Here is a 15,243-nt window from a genome sequence, read left to right as displayed (position 1 = left end):
ATTGAAAAAGGGTGAAAATTGGCAATTTCTCCATTTTACTTGGCAAGGCTCGCATGCCTTGTATTTATAGGGAGAGGATGCAAGGCTGGATCAGAAGGGCACGTCAGCGGCAACGGCTAGGTGGCAGCGAGGGAGAGAGACACGCGGCTCATGCGAGGCGTCTTACGAGCCGTCTTAGATGTCGCCTAAGACGCCAGGCACGTCGCATGCGCAGTGGACCTCACTTTGGTCCAATCAGAGGAGGACACACGGGTTAGCAGCGAGAAGGGGCGATGTGGCATTTTCGGATAAGGCTTATCCATGCGAAAATTCTCGAAAAACGTGCCCAAATATTCTAAAATCCATAACTTTCGCATATAGGCTCCACTTTTTACGTTCTTTATATGCACGCGTAGGCGGGAATATATTCTACAACATTCGTTTAGACTTCGTTGGCTAATTTTGACTTTATTTTTAATATTATTATTTTTAACAGACCGCGACAGGATAATCCGTTAAAAATTCATAACTTCTTCATACAGAGTCTGTTTTCGTCAGTCTTTTTACCGTTGTACTACTATTGACGAGACTTTCAATTATCGTTTAGGTTGTGTAGGCTAAATATCCCTTGATCTTTATTTCAAGTTTTTAGTTGTCTACCGTTATTCCGAAACTTAGAAAAATCATAACTTCTTCATACGAAGTCAGTATTAAAAGTTCTTTATATGCAAGTTTATTATTTTAGCGATTTCTACAACTTTCATTTAAATAACTAAAGCTATAAAGTAGTTTATCGGAAACTCACTTTTTACACGACATAGTGTTTGCCGGTTTTATCGCGGATCTTCGATTGATCATAACTTCTTTATTATAACTCGGATTTCGACGAGGTTTTCGCCTAAACTTTTCTAACGAGATTCTTTACAACTTTAAATAATAAAATTTTACATATTTCAAATTTTATATTTTCGCTAAAGTTCACTATATGACATTTGATTGGATTCTCATAAGACTTCCAATACCTTCTGAATGATTCTAAGCATAACTTTACTTTAGTTCTAGTAAAAACCATCTGTTAGAACTCAACATTCAAATTCACATAATATTTCATAACATTATTCACTTTTATAATTTACAATACACGACAACTGAATGTGTATGCTACATTTCCTTTTGTGATCTGGGTTCCTTAGCAAAAGCAATGGCACCCTCATTATCATAAAATATCTTTATGGGATCCTGAATAGAAGGGACAACCCATAGATCTTCTATGAATTTCTTCATCCATGTTGCTTCTTATGTTGCTTCCGAAGTGACAATGTATTCTGATTCTGTAGTAGATTGTGCGACCACGCTTTTCTTAGTGCTCTTCCAAGAAATCGCCCCTCCTTTCATATTGAATACAAACCCAGATTGTGATTTAGAATCATGTACACATGTTTGGAAACTAGCATCAATGTAACACTTTACACTAATATCTTTTTATAAACTTCCATATATAAGGAAAATTTCTTTAGTTCTTTGCAAGTACTTTAGAATGTTCTTAACAACAATCCAACGACCTTATCATGGATTTTGTTGGTATCTATTTTTCATGCTCAAATCATACGATATATCTGGTCTCGTGCATAACATTGTATACATGATGAATCCAATTGCAGAAGAAAAAGGTATGTCACTTATTATTTCTAGCTCATCTTTTGTGAAAGGGCATTGAGACAAACTCAATATAGATCCATGTGGTATTGGCAAGAATCCTCTTTTATAATTCTCCATCTTGAACTGTTGTGATATGAGCTCAGACCGTTGGGTCTTCTGTGTTGGATCCAGATTGGAGATCTGGAGGCGATGCCATCAATGAGTTTCTGGCGAGATACCCAAGCTTCAATCACAACAAAGTCATTAGAGTTTCCCCATGGGTTGTGTCTCGAGAGCAAGCTCTGACGATCAAGTTAGATCGGTTGGTAGATATGAGATGGTTCTCCCTAGCTGGAGAGAACCATCTTAGTGTGTGGATGTGTGTTTGGCCATGGAGGCTGATATGTAGGGCTTAGAAGCTCTGGGTTTCAGATCCCTACTCATGGATGAGATCATGTTCTATTAATAGGGGAAAATTAGGTCAGTTCTTGGGCCAGCCCAACTCAGGCAAGAACCAGGCGTAGACGCTAGACAAGGCTAGAAGATGAGCGCTAGGAGAGTGTTAGGCAAGGTTGGCGTGTCAAGTGTTGACGTCTGGGCGATGCTAATGGACCATATACCAACAAGTCCCCTATTACGATGTTATTGGTAAGCGGTCAATTGTTGTATTAGGTGTCTAAGCCCATAACTATAATTGGTATAAATTTGAATTGATAGCAACACAGTCCTTTTGGGTTGCCTTTAAACCTAGCAACTGGGCAATATGTTTTTTTGGAGAGAAAGGTTGATTTATTATTTGATTAATAAATTAAAATAAATAATTTATTAATATATTATGAGAATAATAAATCAATTAGAAATAATAATATTTAATTAGTAATTAATTGGAATTAATTAAAAGTCTAGGGTCTAAATTGCAATTGTTCAATAGTTAGGAGAAAGGCTCCAAAACCTTCCACCAGGAGGGTAGACAGAATTTAGGGGATATTCTAGGGTTTCTAGATTATCCCATGTGGATAAATATGGAGTTGGATAATTACTAATTTGAAATATTATTATTATATTCAGATTAGGGTTATCCAGGACATCCTTGTACCACTATATAAAGGACCCTATGCCTAGAAATTTCGGCCACTCATACTCTTCGAGAGATAGGCCAAAATTTTCTCCTCCTTCCTCATCTCTCCATAATATCCTTCTTTCTTGTGTTGGGTGTGAACCATTTGAGGCACGACGCTTATGGTGCTTGCTTCCAAAAGGTCAACAAGAGGATTTCTAGTTGTTTGCTATAACAACTAAAAGATATGTAACCCCAATCCTTCTATTTAGTAATTTTCAAAAACTACCTAGGGTTTCTAGGGTTCTTATTTTCATGTACATAGTTATAGGTTCAATAGTGAAAACATAGATTTTGTTTTAGGTTGCTTGCACACTTAAGAGTTTTAAGTTGTTTTATTATGCCTAAAACCCATCGCCAATGACATTAGAATGGACACAATCAAGGCATAAATGCAATAAAGAGATAGAAAGAACAACCAAACATTGAAAATGAGAGACATGGTGCTGCACAATAAGGTAGACATGGACTTATGCACCACTGGCTAACTTGATACTCCTTTCTTCTTGAGAGTATGATATGTTCAATGTGATGCAGCGTAGCTGTTGCTGGTAATGTAATGAAGGGAAAGGCTGCTAATGATGTTATGCAGAGCAAGGCTGCTAACATGACAAATGGTGTTTATAAGATGTTAGGCAAAGGTAGGTAAGAAGCGTGACATCGCGATACAAGCTCTAAGATTGTAATTTGGCGGGGCTGGTGTACCAAGCTCCTAAGTTCGTAAAGCAACTGCAACGTACTCGATCCATGATTCTCGGATCCCAATCACACCCAAAATTTATCGACAGAAAGATCGTTGAATAAACTGTGCATTCTCCGGGAAGGGGGGTTTTAGACCCGCAGCCAGTATCGGGTAGAGGATATATTTCTATGCCCAGGGGGAAACTTTGGGAAACTAGTCAATATTAGACTCTTTATGAGTCCCCTACAAATGCTTTACTGACCGAGCTTTTCTCCACGATCCTGTTGTCGGTGCGCTCTGACTGTCGTGAAACTAGAGCGGTTATCTGGAAATACAACACAATCAAATCATAAGTCAATTCAAATTTTCTGTTGTGATCGTTTTGAAATGCTTCACAGAGCAAGAGTAGTAGCGTACTTATCTTTTTCCTCCTTTTTATTTGAAAAAATCAAGGGGACCGAGCTACAATGCTTAACTTGGAAGTGTATTTTGTTGAGTGGGGTCATAGCACGCGAACGCTGAGCGAGACTAATTTTTTTCTTTCAAAGTTAGTGGGCTATTTGTTTCCTTAAGCTCTCTTTTTTCTAAGTGAGAGTTTATTTGTACCTAGCCAAAGTTCTTTGGCTTTGTCCTAGGAGTTTGCAATCGCGAGATCCGGGATTGTCTTTCCATCGAGTCCCTAGCCTGTGTTTTCAGGTTAAGGCCTTGTTTGGTCCCTTCCTATGAACCTTGACTTGTTCGTTTTTCTAGGGTACTCTTTTTAGATAGAGTTTTCAAGTTACCCTTTAAGACTTTGTTCTAAGTCTTGGACTAGTGAGGGCTGGACTTCGAGTCTAGTCATCTAAGTTAAGTCGTGATTGTCACCTCAAGGCGTTTAGGACTTAGGTATTTTTTTATGTCAAGGGAAAGGTTATGAGCCTTTAAAGCCGTTGTTCATGTCATGGGCAAAGGTAGTGGGCCTTTGGATTAGACTAACATGTTTAAGGAAAGGTTATGATCCTTTGAAGCTTATTGGTTGCATTCTTGCAGCGATTTTGCTCAAGTGATGCGGATGACCAGTCCTTCTTATCACTCGATAAATGTGCACAACCTCTTATTGAAATGATATCAAGCTTGAATAATCTTTGACACGAAAATGAGCCTAGAACAAGAGCTAACTATTGTGGTGTGGTTATCTACTTGGAGTTAGATCACACTGCCCCGACCTTTATTGTGTCTTATTCTATATTTTCTCCTTGCTCTAGGAGTAAAAGTGGCACGAATTGTGCATATTCCAAGTCCAGGGGATGGTCCTCCTGTCGTATGCTTCCAAAACACAATCTATATTCTGGTGTGTCTCCACTATGTGGCCGGTACGCCAAAGTTGTCCAGGACATGCTAATGGTCCTGATATCAATAAGTCCTCCTAATGATAACATATAATGTGAGGATGCTATATGGTATGCAACATAAATTTCATCTTCAATGTGTTTCTAGCATGGGCTATGCCTAGCTGATTTCTCCCCATTCTGATGTGGGTAAGGTAGGTAGCCATATCAGACTATGATGTGTATGGTGTTAAGCATAGAATAGGCTTGTGACACGTGACTTATATTGAATGGCTTAGCAGAACAGACCAAGCTTAGCAGACAAAGATCATGGAGATGTCATAAGAAAGAGCGTTACGTGGAAGAGATTGGGCTTAGCAACCAGTGGTCGTAAATACTTCTCGCGAAAATTGCATCGCCTGGAAATGGACTGGGCTTAGTAGCAAGTGATTGTGGAGATTTCACACGAGAGAGCGTTATGTGGAAGAGATCGAGCCTAACATCCAGCGATCGTAGATACTTCATGTGGAATAGCATGGCGTGGAAAAGGATCGACAAAGGTTGTGAGTAGTTAATCCTTTTTCGTGGAGCATGCCATTATAATAAGGTTAGGCTAAGAAGCCAACCAATTCAAGGCGAAAGCTATAAACCTTCTGAGCCTTGTAGGCAAATCATGTCGCAGTAATGGAGTCAGGCGGGAAGGCCAAATAAATCAAGGAAAGGGTATTGACCCTTGCTGGTGGAGCTTGCTGCTGTAATAGAGTCGGTCCGAGAAGCCAAGCAATTCAATCCATGTTCTTGACCCGGGTAATCGGTCCAGGCCTAAATGTAAAGTCACCTGATGCTTTGTTGCATCATTAGTTGTTGTGACAATTGATGTCTCGTTGTCTTAGCTATTTGTCAAAAGCTAAGGCTTCTGAGAGCTAAATAGTCAGGTCGCTAAGAGTTGGACATCGAGCTGTTAGTGATACTACCGAGATCTAGTCAGCATGACTCTTGAGAGCTGGACAATGTGGTTGCTGAGTTGGGCAAAGAGACTGCATAGGGTTGGTTGGCATAATTGATGATATATGAGTAGTGAGACTGCTTGACACTCATCCACACAACTGCTGGGAGCTGGAAAATGCAGTTGCTGAGCTGGATAATAAGATTTCCCAGAGTTGGTCAGCATGGCGGATAAGAGCTGAGTAGCGAGACTGCCCAAAGCTAGTTGACATGACTGTTGGGAGTTGGGCTGCATGACTGTAGGGATGGGTAGTGGGACTGCCTAGAGCTAATCAACACAATAGTTGGGAGCCATTAGTAAGAGCTTTACAATAGGTTTAGCAGTGCACACTTCGCTAGTGGCAGTAGTAACATACTACTCTTCTCCTTCTTTTTGTTTTTTTTTTTTCTGAAAAAATCGAGTGAGTCCAGACTGCAATATGTATTCTAAAAACGTATTTTGTTTAATGGAGCTAGTGACATTCGAGCATAAATGGTTGATTTTTATCTTGTAAGTTGGCCTATTTTTTTTTGTTGATCCAGCCCATTAAAAATCAAATGTAAGGGAAGCCCAAAATAATTTTGGCATCCCATGTGATAGAAGGAGTCCAAGATGAGGCTCTTTGGAGCCCATTTCTGAATTTAGGCCCAAGGAGAGCCCAAAATGGTAAAATGAATTCAGCAACCTATTTGAAATACTTGGCCCAATTCTTTTCTTTTGGTTGCGACTAGGGCATACATGTGGCGCACTCCCTTTTTTGAATAAGCTTTTAAGGAAAAAACGTTGCAGCTGCCTCCGCTCTTCACAATATGATGCCAAAAGAGAAGAACAACTTCGATAGCGATTGCAGGTCCCTCGCTAAAGGTTATCGGCCGACGATGAGATTAGCCTTGTGAGTTTTGTTACCTGATGAGGACGCTTGGAGACCGGGAGTGACTGCAACGGTGATCGACGATGTTGAATCTTTTTTTGTCAGAGGTTGTTGTGGTTGAAGTAGCATGGTTCGATGATAGGACAAAAGAGATGGTTGAGTGGCAGTGCTGGTTGCAGGAGTTGCTAAGTGAAAAATGTTGTTGGAGGAAGACGATGATGTTTGATATTTTCGGCTGACAAACGGAACTTTCGCTCCGGTTGACAGCAAGCATTGCTATAGCTCCGTTTAAAGTCGGATGCTAGTAGAGAAGCTTAGTCGAAGGGAGACCAGTGATCAAGACCCCTATGATGTTTTCTTTTCTCTCGCCAGATTTCACCATCAGTAGAGGGAGATCGGAGTTGTGAGCTTGTTAGCGGTGGCTTTGTGACCTGTAGCACTAGCTGGTGGCGATGGATTGACCGGGTGGGTCCCGATTCTTTTGTCTTTTATGTTCATGGAGAATTGGACCGGTTGGGTCCCAACATTTGTCTTGTAGCTTTTAGACGTCACACATAGTGATAATCTATCTCCCTTCATTATCTCTTTTGTTTTTGTTGGCTCAAGAGAGACAATAATGCCTTTGCCAGTTGTATATTTTTTTGAGAATTATTTACTGAAATGATAGACTATTGATGTTACTTTATGTACAATATACTGCGTTTTCCCCTCTTAGTTTGTTTTGGTTAAAAGACATACGTTGTCGTGGGTTCGAGTCTCACGAATGGCGTCAAATGCTGCGATATGAGCTTAGGAAGTCGGGTCTTCTGTGTTGGATCTGGATCGGAGATCTGGAGGCTGTGCCATCAACGAGTTTTTGGCAAGACACCTAAACTGCCATCACAACAAAGTCATTAGAGTTTCCCCAGGGACTATGCCCCGGGAGCAAGCTCCGACGATCAAATTAGATCGGTTGGTAGATATGTGATGGTTCTTCCTAGCAGGAGAGAACCATCTTGGTGTGTAAGGTGTATGTTTGGCCATGAAGGCTGATCTGTTGGGATTAAAAATTGTAGGGTTTTAGATCTGCCTTTGTGATAACTCGAACCTTTTTCAGTCAACGAAAGTCAAATCCTATTAAATAAAAATTTGAATTTTTTTTTGTTTCGTTAAATTCTTATGGGTTAGAAAATTATTTAAATTATATAAATAAAATTTATATAAGAGTCGGAACCAAAAACACGCGAAAAATCAAGTTTTCCTTAAAAAATCAGCAAAAATCCCGTCCAGCCTTGCGTTTACGGCCGTGAACCCCTAGTCATAAACCCTGGGCGGTAAACCCGTTTACAGCCGAGATCCCGACCATAAATCCAACCGGTTAAATCACGAAACACTGAAGAAGCATAACTTTTTCATACGATGTCAGATTTCAATGTTCTTTATATGTACGAAACCCTTGTCATACATATTATAACTTTGGTTAAGGTTATTTATCCCAAATAACCTTCTATTAAAAGTCATTTTTATAGCTTATTCTATTTAATTGACTAGCCTGAATCGACAGACATTGCAACAGTTTTCAACATCGCATTCAACAATGTTATAGGCTTTTTGTAACAACCCAAAGATTAAGACAAATTTTCGTTTCTAAAACCATTCTAGATAATCCATAAATCATTTTAAACATTCTTCCAAAATCCATAATGGTTAATAAGAGTATCCCAAAATCATTTATCAAGAAAATATCCAAGTATGATGTGCATAATGATGCATTCGCCTTTCTCCGATCATCTGATGTACCTGAAACCATAAAATCAAACTGTAATCCAAAACTTAGTGAGTTCCTCCAAAGTTCCCACACAACCAAAAAGATAACAACATGCAAACATGAGCATTCAGCCTGACTGGACCCCCTCCCAGGCCTACAACTTATCTAGACCGCTCTTTGGGCCTTCGGCCTAACTGGATCGCTTCACAGGACCTACAACCTATTCAGATCGCCCTGGGTATGTTGGCCTTTATTACAATGTTGGACCGCCTCAACCCAACTGCAATATGTCGACATATACAATATATAAACATAAACACATCAATACATATAATCATACAGATCTACCAATATATCATATAACCAGCATAACATCATCCTATATAGCAGGATACACAACCTAGTGGGTGGACATTGATGTCTTCAATCCATAAGTATAGTGAGGGAAAACTCACTTGAATAGCAAGTCATCCAGACAATGAGTTCTTGTTATAACGTTTGGAACAAAGAGGCACAATCGTAACATTATCCTCACATGTTGAATCCTCCTAAAAGACGGAATATAATTATTTAGGCTAGACATTATTTATATTCAAGTTTTCTTTAATGGCTTTAATCACTATGCTTATCTAGAACACACACATACACATACATACATATATATATTGGGTTCAATAAGGAACCATTTTAAACCTTAGAACTAAGAAACCAATCTTTTCTCAACTTTTAGAGCAAATATTTCATCAAAAAAAAAAAAAAAAAAAAAAACTAAAAATGTAGATATTCATAACTTTTTATCCTTCATCTATTGATATAAATTTGATTTTAAAAAATTGATCTGTTCAAATTCATACTGAAAAGTTGTTTTGATTCACATTGTGAATCTATACAGATTCACTCTATGAAATCTGCGTAAATTTACAATGTGAATCTAAGCATATTCACACCGTGAATTTGTGTAAATTCATACAGTGAATTTATACAAAATTAATGATTTATAATATAGATTCTTAATATGACTCTGAACAGATAAAAAAAATATTTTTTTTTCGAATTTGATAAAAAGTTATGAATTTATATATTTTTAGAATTTTTTTCGATAAATAATAAGATCTAAAACTTGAAAAAATAGTAATTTCTTGGTTCTATGGTTTATAATGATTCATTGTTGAATATATATATATATATATATATATATATATATATATATATATATATATATATATATATATATATATATATATATATATATATATATATATATATATATATATATATATATATATATATCAAAGTAGAAGTTTATTATTATTATTATTATTATTATTATTATTATATTACTACAATAAGAACTTAACAAATAATCTTGTAAGAAAAAGGAGTAATAATTAGGTGGTAGTTTATTCCTCATTATGTGGAAGTGAGTCATCACAAGCATCTTCACATGTCATGTGACCGATTAATGATTCACTTGGCTTGGTTTATTAGTTCATATCAACATTTTTCAACTCATTTATCACTTACGAAAAAGACTTGCTATTTATTTAATTCAGATATAATATTTGGTCTTCCACTTTTAAAATCATAACAATCCCATTAACAAATTTATTATTTGTCCTAATAATGTAACTGGTCGAATATTATTCCTTATGTATTATTGATCTTCCACGTTTGTTTAAATACACATTAAAGAACATTGCTCATCAAGGAAACAACTATCCATCATAATGAAAATATATTTGTAAACTCATTGTACTACTAACAAATGATTAATATTTTAATAAATATAATAGTCCACCACAAACGAAGCGAACAATAGCAATGCCCCAATATTATGTTTCTGCGCTAGCTAGACCATGAAAATGTAGGTTGACGTTTGTATGAATAAGAAATCACGGGAAAAGTGTAGGCTCCGAGGAGTAGGATTTAGGATTTTAGATCCGGAATTGATCTAATGATTTAACATAAACATATCCATATCTTTGATTTTATGATATCCCTCTAAAGTTTAAACCACCCAATTACCCGCTTTATCCCTCTCTTCTATGCAAACCTGTTTATTTCATATATCTCTCAATCAAGATGGTGCATGCATAATAGCATGTTTAACCATCATGTACCCATCTTGAATAATCGTAAATTATCATGAACACCATCATCTCCATCCTTCTTTCTACGTCTTCTGTATATATATTATGAACTCCCCTTCATATTCTAGGTCTCTTTAATAATCAACCTCTTCTCCAATTTATGAAGACCATTTTGAACAAGTGTATGCGTACCATGTACGAGAATCTGTTGAACTCAACACATTGTATCCCTAGAACCGCCGGCTTTGCCTTTGAGTTCATCTTTTATCCCATGATCCTTAAATTAAAAAGCTAACTTGTAATTAATAACCTTGCATATATATGCGAGAGAGACAAAACATTATATGAAGATAGTGGTGGTCAATTCGAGGTTACTGAATCCTTATTGATGCTAAAAGATTTTTTTTACTAGTAATCATCAATTCATCATGAAGAATGAACATAAAAGAAGTGAAAGTGTAATTCGTAGCAGGAATTAGGTGTATATTAGTGATGTTTGTAATGTTTTTGTTATGTATTCTATGATTTTTTTTTCTATTACCGCATGAAAGTGATTGTTGCTATTAAGAATATGCTATATTTCATTGATTACACATTTATTCAAATCATTTAAGAGTAGATGCCAATAAGTTGGGCTAGCCCATTTCATTAATATGAAAATTTTTAATCTAACAACTAACTAGGAGATCATGTGTTCAATCCGGAACAGAGGAGATATTAATTATTTGTTGATTAAAAAAAAAAGTAGGTGCCATGAATATTCACAATGATTTTTTTTTTGAACGACAAATAACTATATATCTTCTCTGTCTGAGATTGAACGCAGAACCTCCTGGTTAGTAGTTAGATTAGAACATCCATGTTAGCCAAGTAGGCTAGCCCCAACTTGCAATATTTACAATGATTATTAAAGAATGGATAACATGATGAAAGTCATGAAAATCTGATATCAACTTGAATACCATTTATTTATTATTTTTTATACAACAATAAAGAACACCATTTTATAAACATAACACCAAAAACTGTCTTTAGGTGAAGGTGGTTCACAGTATTCATGGTGTTCATGGTGGGTTGGCGAAAAATTCTCCAAAGCCGAAAGGAGGCGGGGAGTGTGGATTAATCTTGTGAAGTTATATGATAAGCTTGATGCTCTTCACATTGTTCCCCGTTCTTTTTTATTAGACGAGTTGGTAATGGAAGAAATAATATATTTTGGAATGACATTTGGATTGGCGAAGAGAGCCTTTCTTTACGGTTTCCGAGACTGTATGCTTTGGAAGAGGTGAAGGATTGTTGTGTTGTTGATATATAGAGGGATAGTGGTTGGGTTTGGAGTTGGAATCGTCAAATTCAGGACGGTAGTGTCACGGCTTCCCAGCTCTCATGTTTGATTGAGCTTATTTCTCATGTGTCATGTGTTGATCGGTCGGATACTCAAGAGTGGGAAATTAGTTGCAATGATGGTTTTAATGTTAATAACATTAGAAACCATTTTGATAACATCACTTTGTTGGACGGTATGACCGAGACACGTTGGTGTAAGCTTGTTCCTATTAAACTTAATATTCATCTTTGGAGAACCATTCTTGATAGACTCCCTACCAGAGTTAATTTGGTTAACAAACTTAATATTCATCATTGGAGAACCATTCTTGATAGACTCCCTACCAGAGTTAATTTGGTTAACAGGGGAATTGATTTGACTTCTGTGATATTCCCTATTTGTTCTTCTTAGATTGAAGATTGTAGTCATGTTTTTCTTATTTGTGATGTGGCTAAAGAAATTTGGAACAAAGTGGTAAAGTGGCATGATCTTCCTTTTCCTCTGTTCCTAAATGTCCCTGAGATTTTGTGTAACGACCCAAATTTTCAAATAAAATTTTCATCTTTAATTAACCAAAACATTCCCATAAAATATAAAGTGACACTGACAATTGTTTTCAAAATCCATAACATCAATATTTTATTTCAAATATCAGAGTGTCCCATAAAATCAAATGTCGGAGAGTGCATGTCGCGCCATTAGACCTTGCCCTTACCCTTAGGCTTTGAAGTACCTGAAACCAACAATAAACTATAAGCTAATGCTTAGTGAGTCCCCCAGATCATACCCCACACAATCCACATAATCACATAATCCATATTAGCTATAAAAGCTACACAAACCACATAAGCCATGCATACAAACATATAGGGAAGCCCAGGAAACCCTCCAGGGTCTTACTCCGGGTTCCATGGGAACCCCCACATGGTCTTAGCCTAATGCCTCGGGAACCCCCGAGGTCTTGACTAAGGATTCCATGGAAACCCTCCAGGGTCTTATACCCTAATGCCTCGGGAACCCCCGAGGTCTTTACCTAGGATGCCATGGAAACCCTCCAAGGTCTTACACCCAAATGCCTCGGGAACCCCTCGAGGTCTTTACCTAAGATGTCGTGGAAACCCTCCACGGTCTTACACCTAAAAGCCTCAGGAACCCCCCGAGGTCTTTACCTAGGATGCCGTGGAAAACCTCCAAGGTCTTACACCTACATGCCCCGGGAACCCCCCCCCCCCCCCCCCCCCCCCGAGGTCTTCCATGCAAGTATCATAGATACAAATAACATACCAAATATCACATAATCAACTAACACATTACATAGCAACTAATGGGTTGGACTTGGTGCCTTCGACCCATTGGTATGGTGAGGAGACTCACCTCCCAAGGAATGCTGAACTGATAAGGTCAATCCCAACTTGCAGCTCCAACTCAACTGCCTACAATCATCATGTGACCAACTTTGTCAAAACCCCGAAATACCAGAAATACCCTTACGGTTAAACTTTGTCAACCATGGTCAACGTCCAAGTCAACAGTCAAGGTCAACAGTCCATGTTGACCCCAACTCGTCGAGTGCATCTAGCAACTCGTCTAGTTCCTTCAAAGTCCATAAAGCTAAAATCTCGAGTCAACTCGCCGAGTTACCTGAGTAACTTGTTGAGTTCCTTAATATCCAGAAGAACAAAAACTCGTGTACACCAAAATCTCTAATCATTCACCGAAATCACTCAAAATCCCAAAAACGGGTAAACCCTAACCAACTCGTTGAGTTGGCTAAGCATCTTGTCGAGTTTCTTTAGCCCTTGTTGTGTTCAGTCCTTTCTAGTGGAATCCAAGGCTCCAAACTACAGATCCAACCCCTTATGGTGTAGTTATCACTAGGGTTCTAAACGAGCTGAGCTGAGCCCGAGCCTGACCAAGCTCGAGCTTGACTCGTTTAATTTTAAGGAAGCTCAAGCTGGAGCTCGAGCTCGATTCGAGCCTTAAAATGAAGCTCAAGCTTGGCTCATGAACAATTTAGTGGGCTCGCGAGCCTAATCGAGCGTAAACGAGCATCTATGTGTGTGTGTGTGTCTATATATATATATGTGTGTGTGTGTGGGGGGGGGTGTATGTGTGTGTGTATGTATGTATGTATATATGTATGTATGTATGTATGTATTTATGTATGTATGCATGTATGTATGTATGTATGTATTTAGGCTCGTTTAAGCTTGTTTAGGCTCGCGAGCCCATTAATTGAAGCTTGGCCCTAGCTTGTTTAATAAACGAGCCTCATATTTAGGTTCGAGCTCAACTCATGCTCGTTTAATTCGATCTCGAGTCGAGCTTTTAACGAGTTGATTTAGAGTAGCACAGCTCACTTACAGCCCTAGTTACCACGTAAAGTTCCAAACTTTACGAGCATGCAAGGCCTCACAAGGCTAAAACACTAAAACTAAGGTTCATACAAGGTTTAGTGCATGGAAAAGGTACTAAACTGGATAAAGTGGGCAACTTTATGTCCATGGAGGTCTAGAGGTGTCTAGATGTGGAACCATATCCTCATGACAAGACCAAATATGAGTATGACACCATTTTACACCAAAAGTGACCATATTCTTTTATAAGATGAGAACTAAACAAATAGAAGATAACAACTTTTTACCTTCAAAAGGATGCTAACACCAAGTAGATGTCGGATCTAAGGTTCTCTCCTCACTTCAATCTCTTCAATCTTCAAGTTTCCTTCCACAAAGCACAAGATTCACTCCCAAAATCTCACACACACTCAAGAAGGCACTAAAACACAGCTAGGGTTTCTCTCTGGACAGTTAGGACAATGAGGGAGGCTACAAATGGCCCATAAGTTCCTAAAATAGGGTGCAAACCCCTGAAAATTAGGGTTTTCCTTTACAACACCTACTCTTCGAGTTGGGCTTTCCAACTCGTCGGGTAGATCCCAAATCCCACGTCCCTCAAATGATCTTTACTCGACGAGTTAGAGCTCCCCAACTCGTTGAGTTCCAACCTAACCCCTAAAATCCTGAAAAGAAATTTAATACCTGAAACGAGTGTTAAAAATCTCCCACATTTGAACTAGACCTTGTCCTCGAAGTCTGCTAATGTGCACAAATTTGGGTAGTGCTCCCGCATCTCATCCTCCGGCTCCTATGTCCATTTAGAGCTCCTTCGGTGCTGCCATTGCACCTTCACTAGCTTCACCTATTTATTATGAAGGACCTTGACTTTCCTATCCAAAGCCGCCATGGGCCGCTCTATAGTTCAGGCTCTCATCCACCTAAATGTCATCCAAAGATATAACTGCAGCCTCGTCTATAACACACTTCCGAAGCTGAGACACATGGAAGGTGTTGTGAATCTAGCTAAGCTCGTCCGCTCTATGTTTTATCCAGATATATGCCAGCGACATAGCTTGATTTGTTATCTTCAAGGGAAATTGTTTGGTCTTGTTGAAAATTTGATCGTTACCAGGGTCGGTCCATTGTAATTTAATATCCAAG

This window comes from Lactuca saligna, chromosome 4, assembly GCF_052625555.1.
Source record: "Lactuca saligna cultivar CGN05327 chromosome 4, ASM5262555v1, whole genome shotgun sequence".
Lineage (NCBI taxonomy): Eukaryota > Viridiplantae > Streptophyta > Magnoliopsida > Asterales > Asteraceae > Lactuca > Lactuca saligna.
This window is presented reverse-complemented; position numbering follows the sequence as displayed.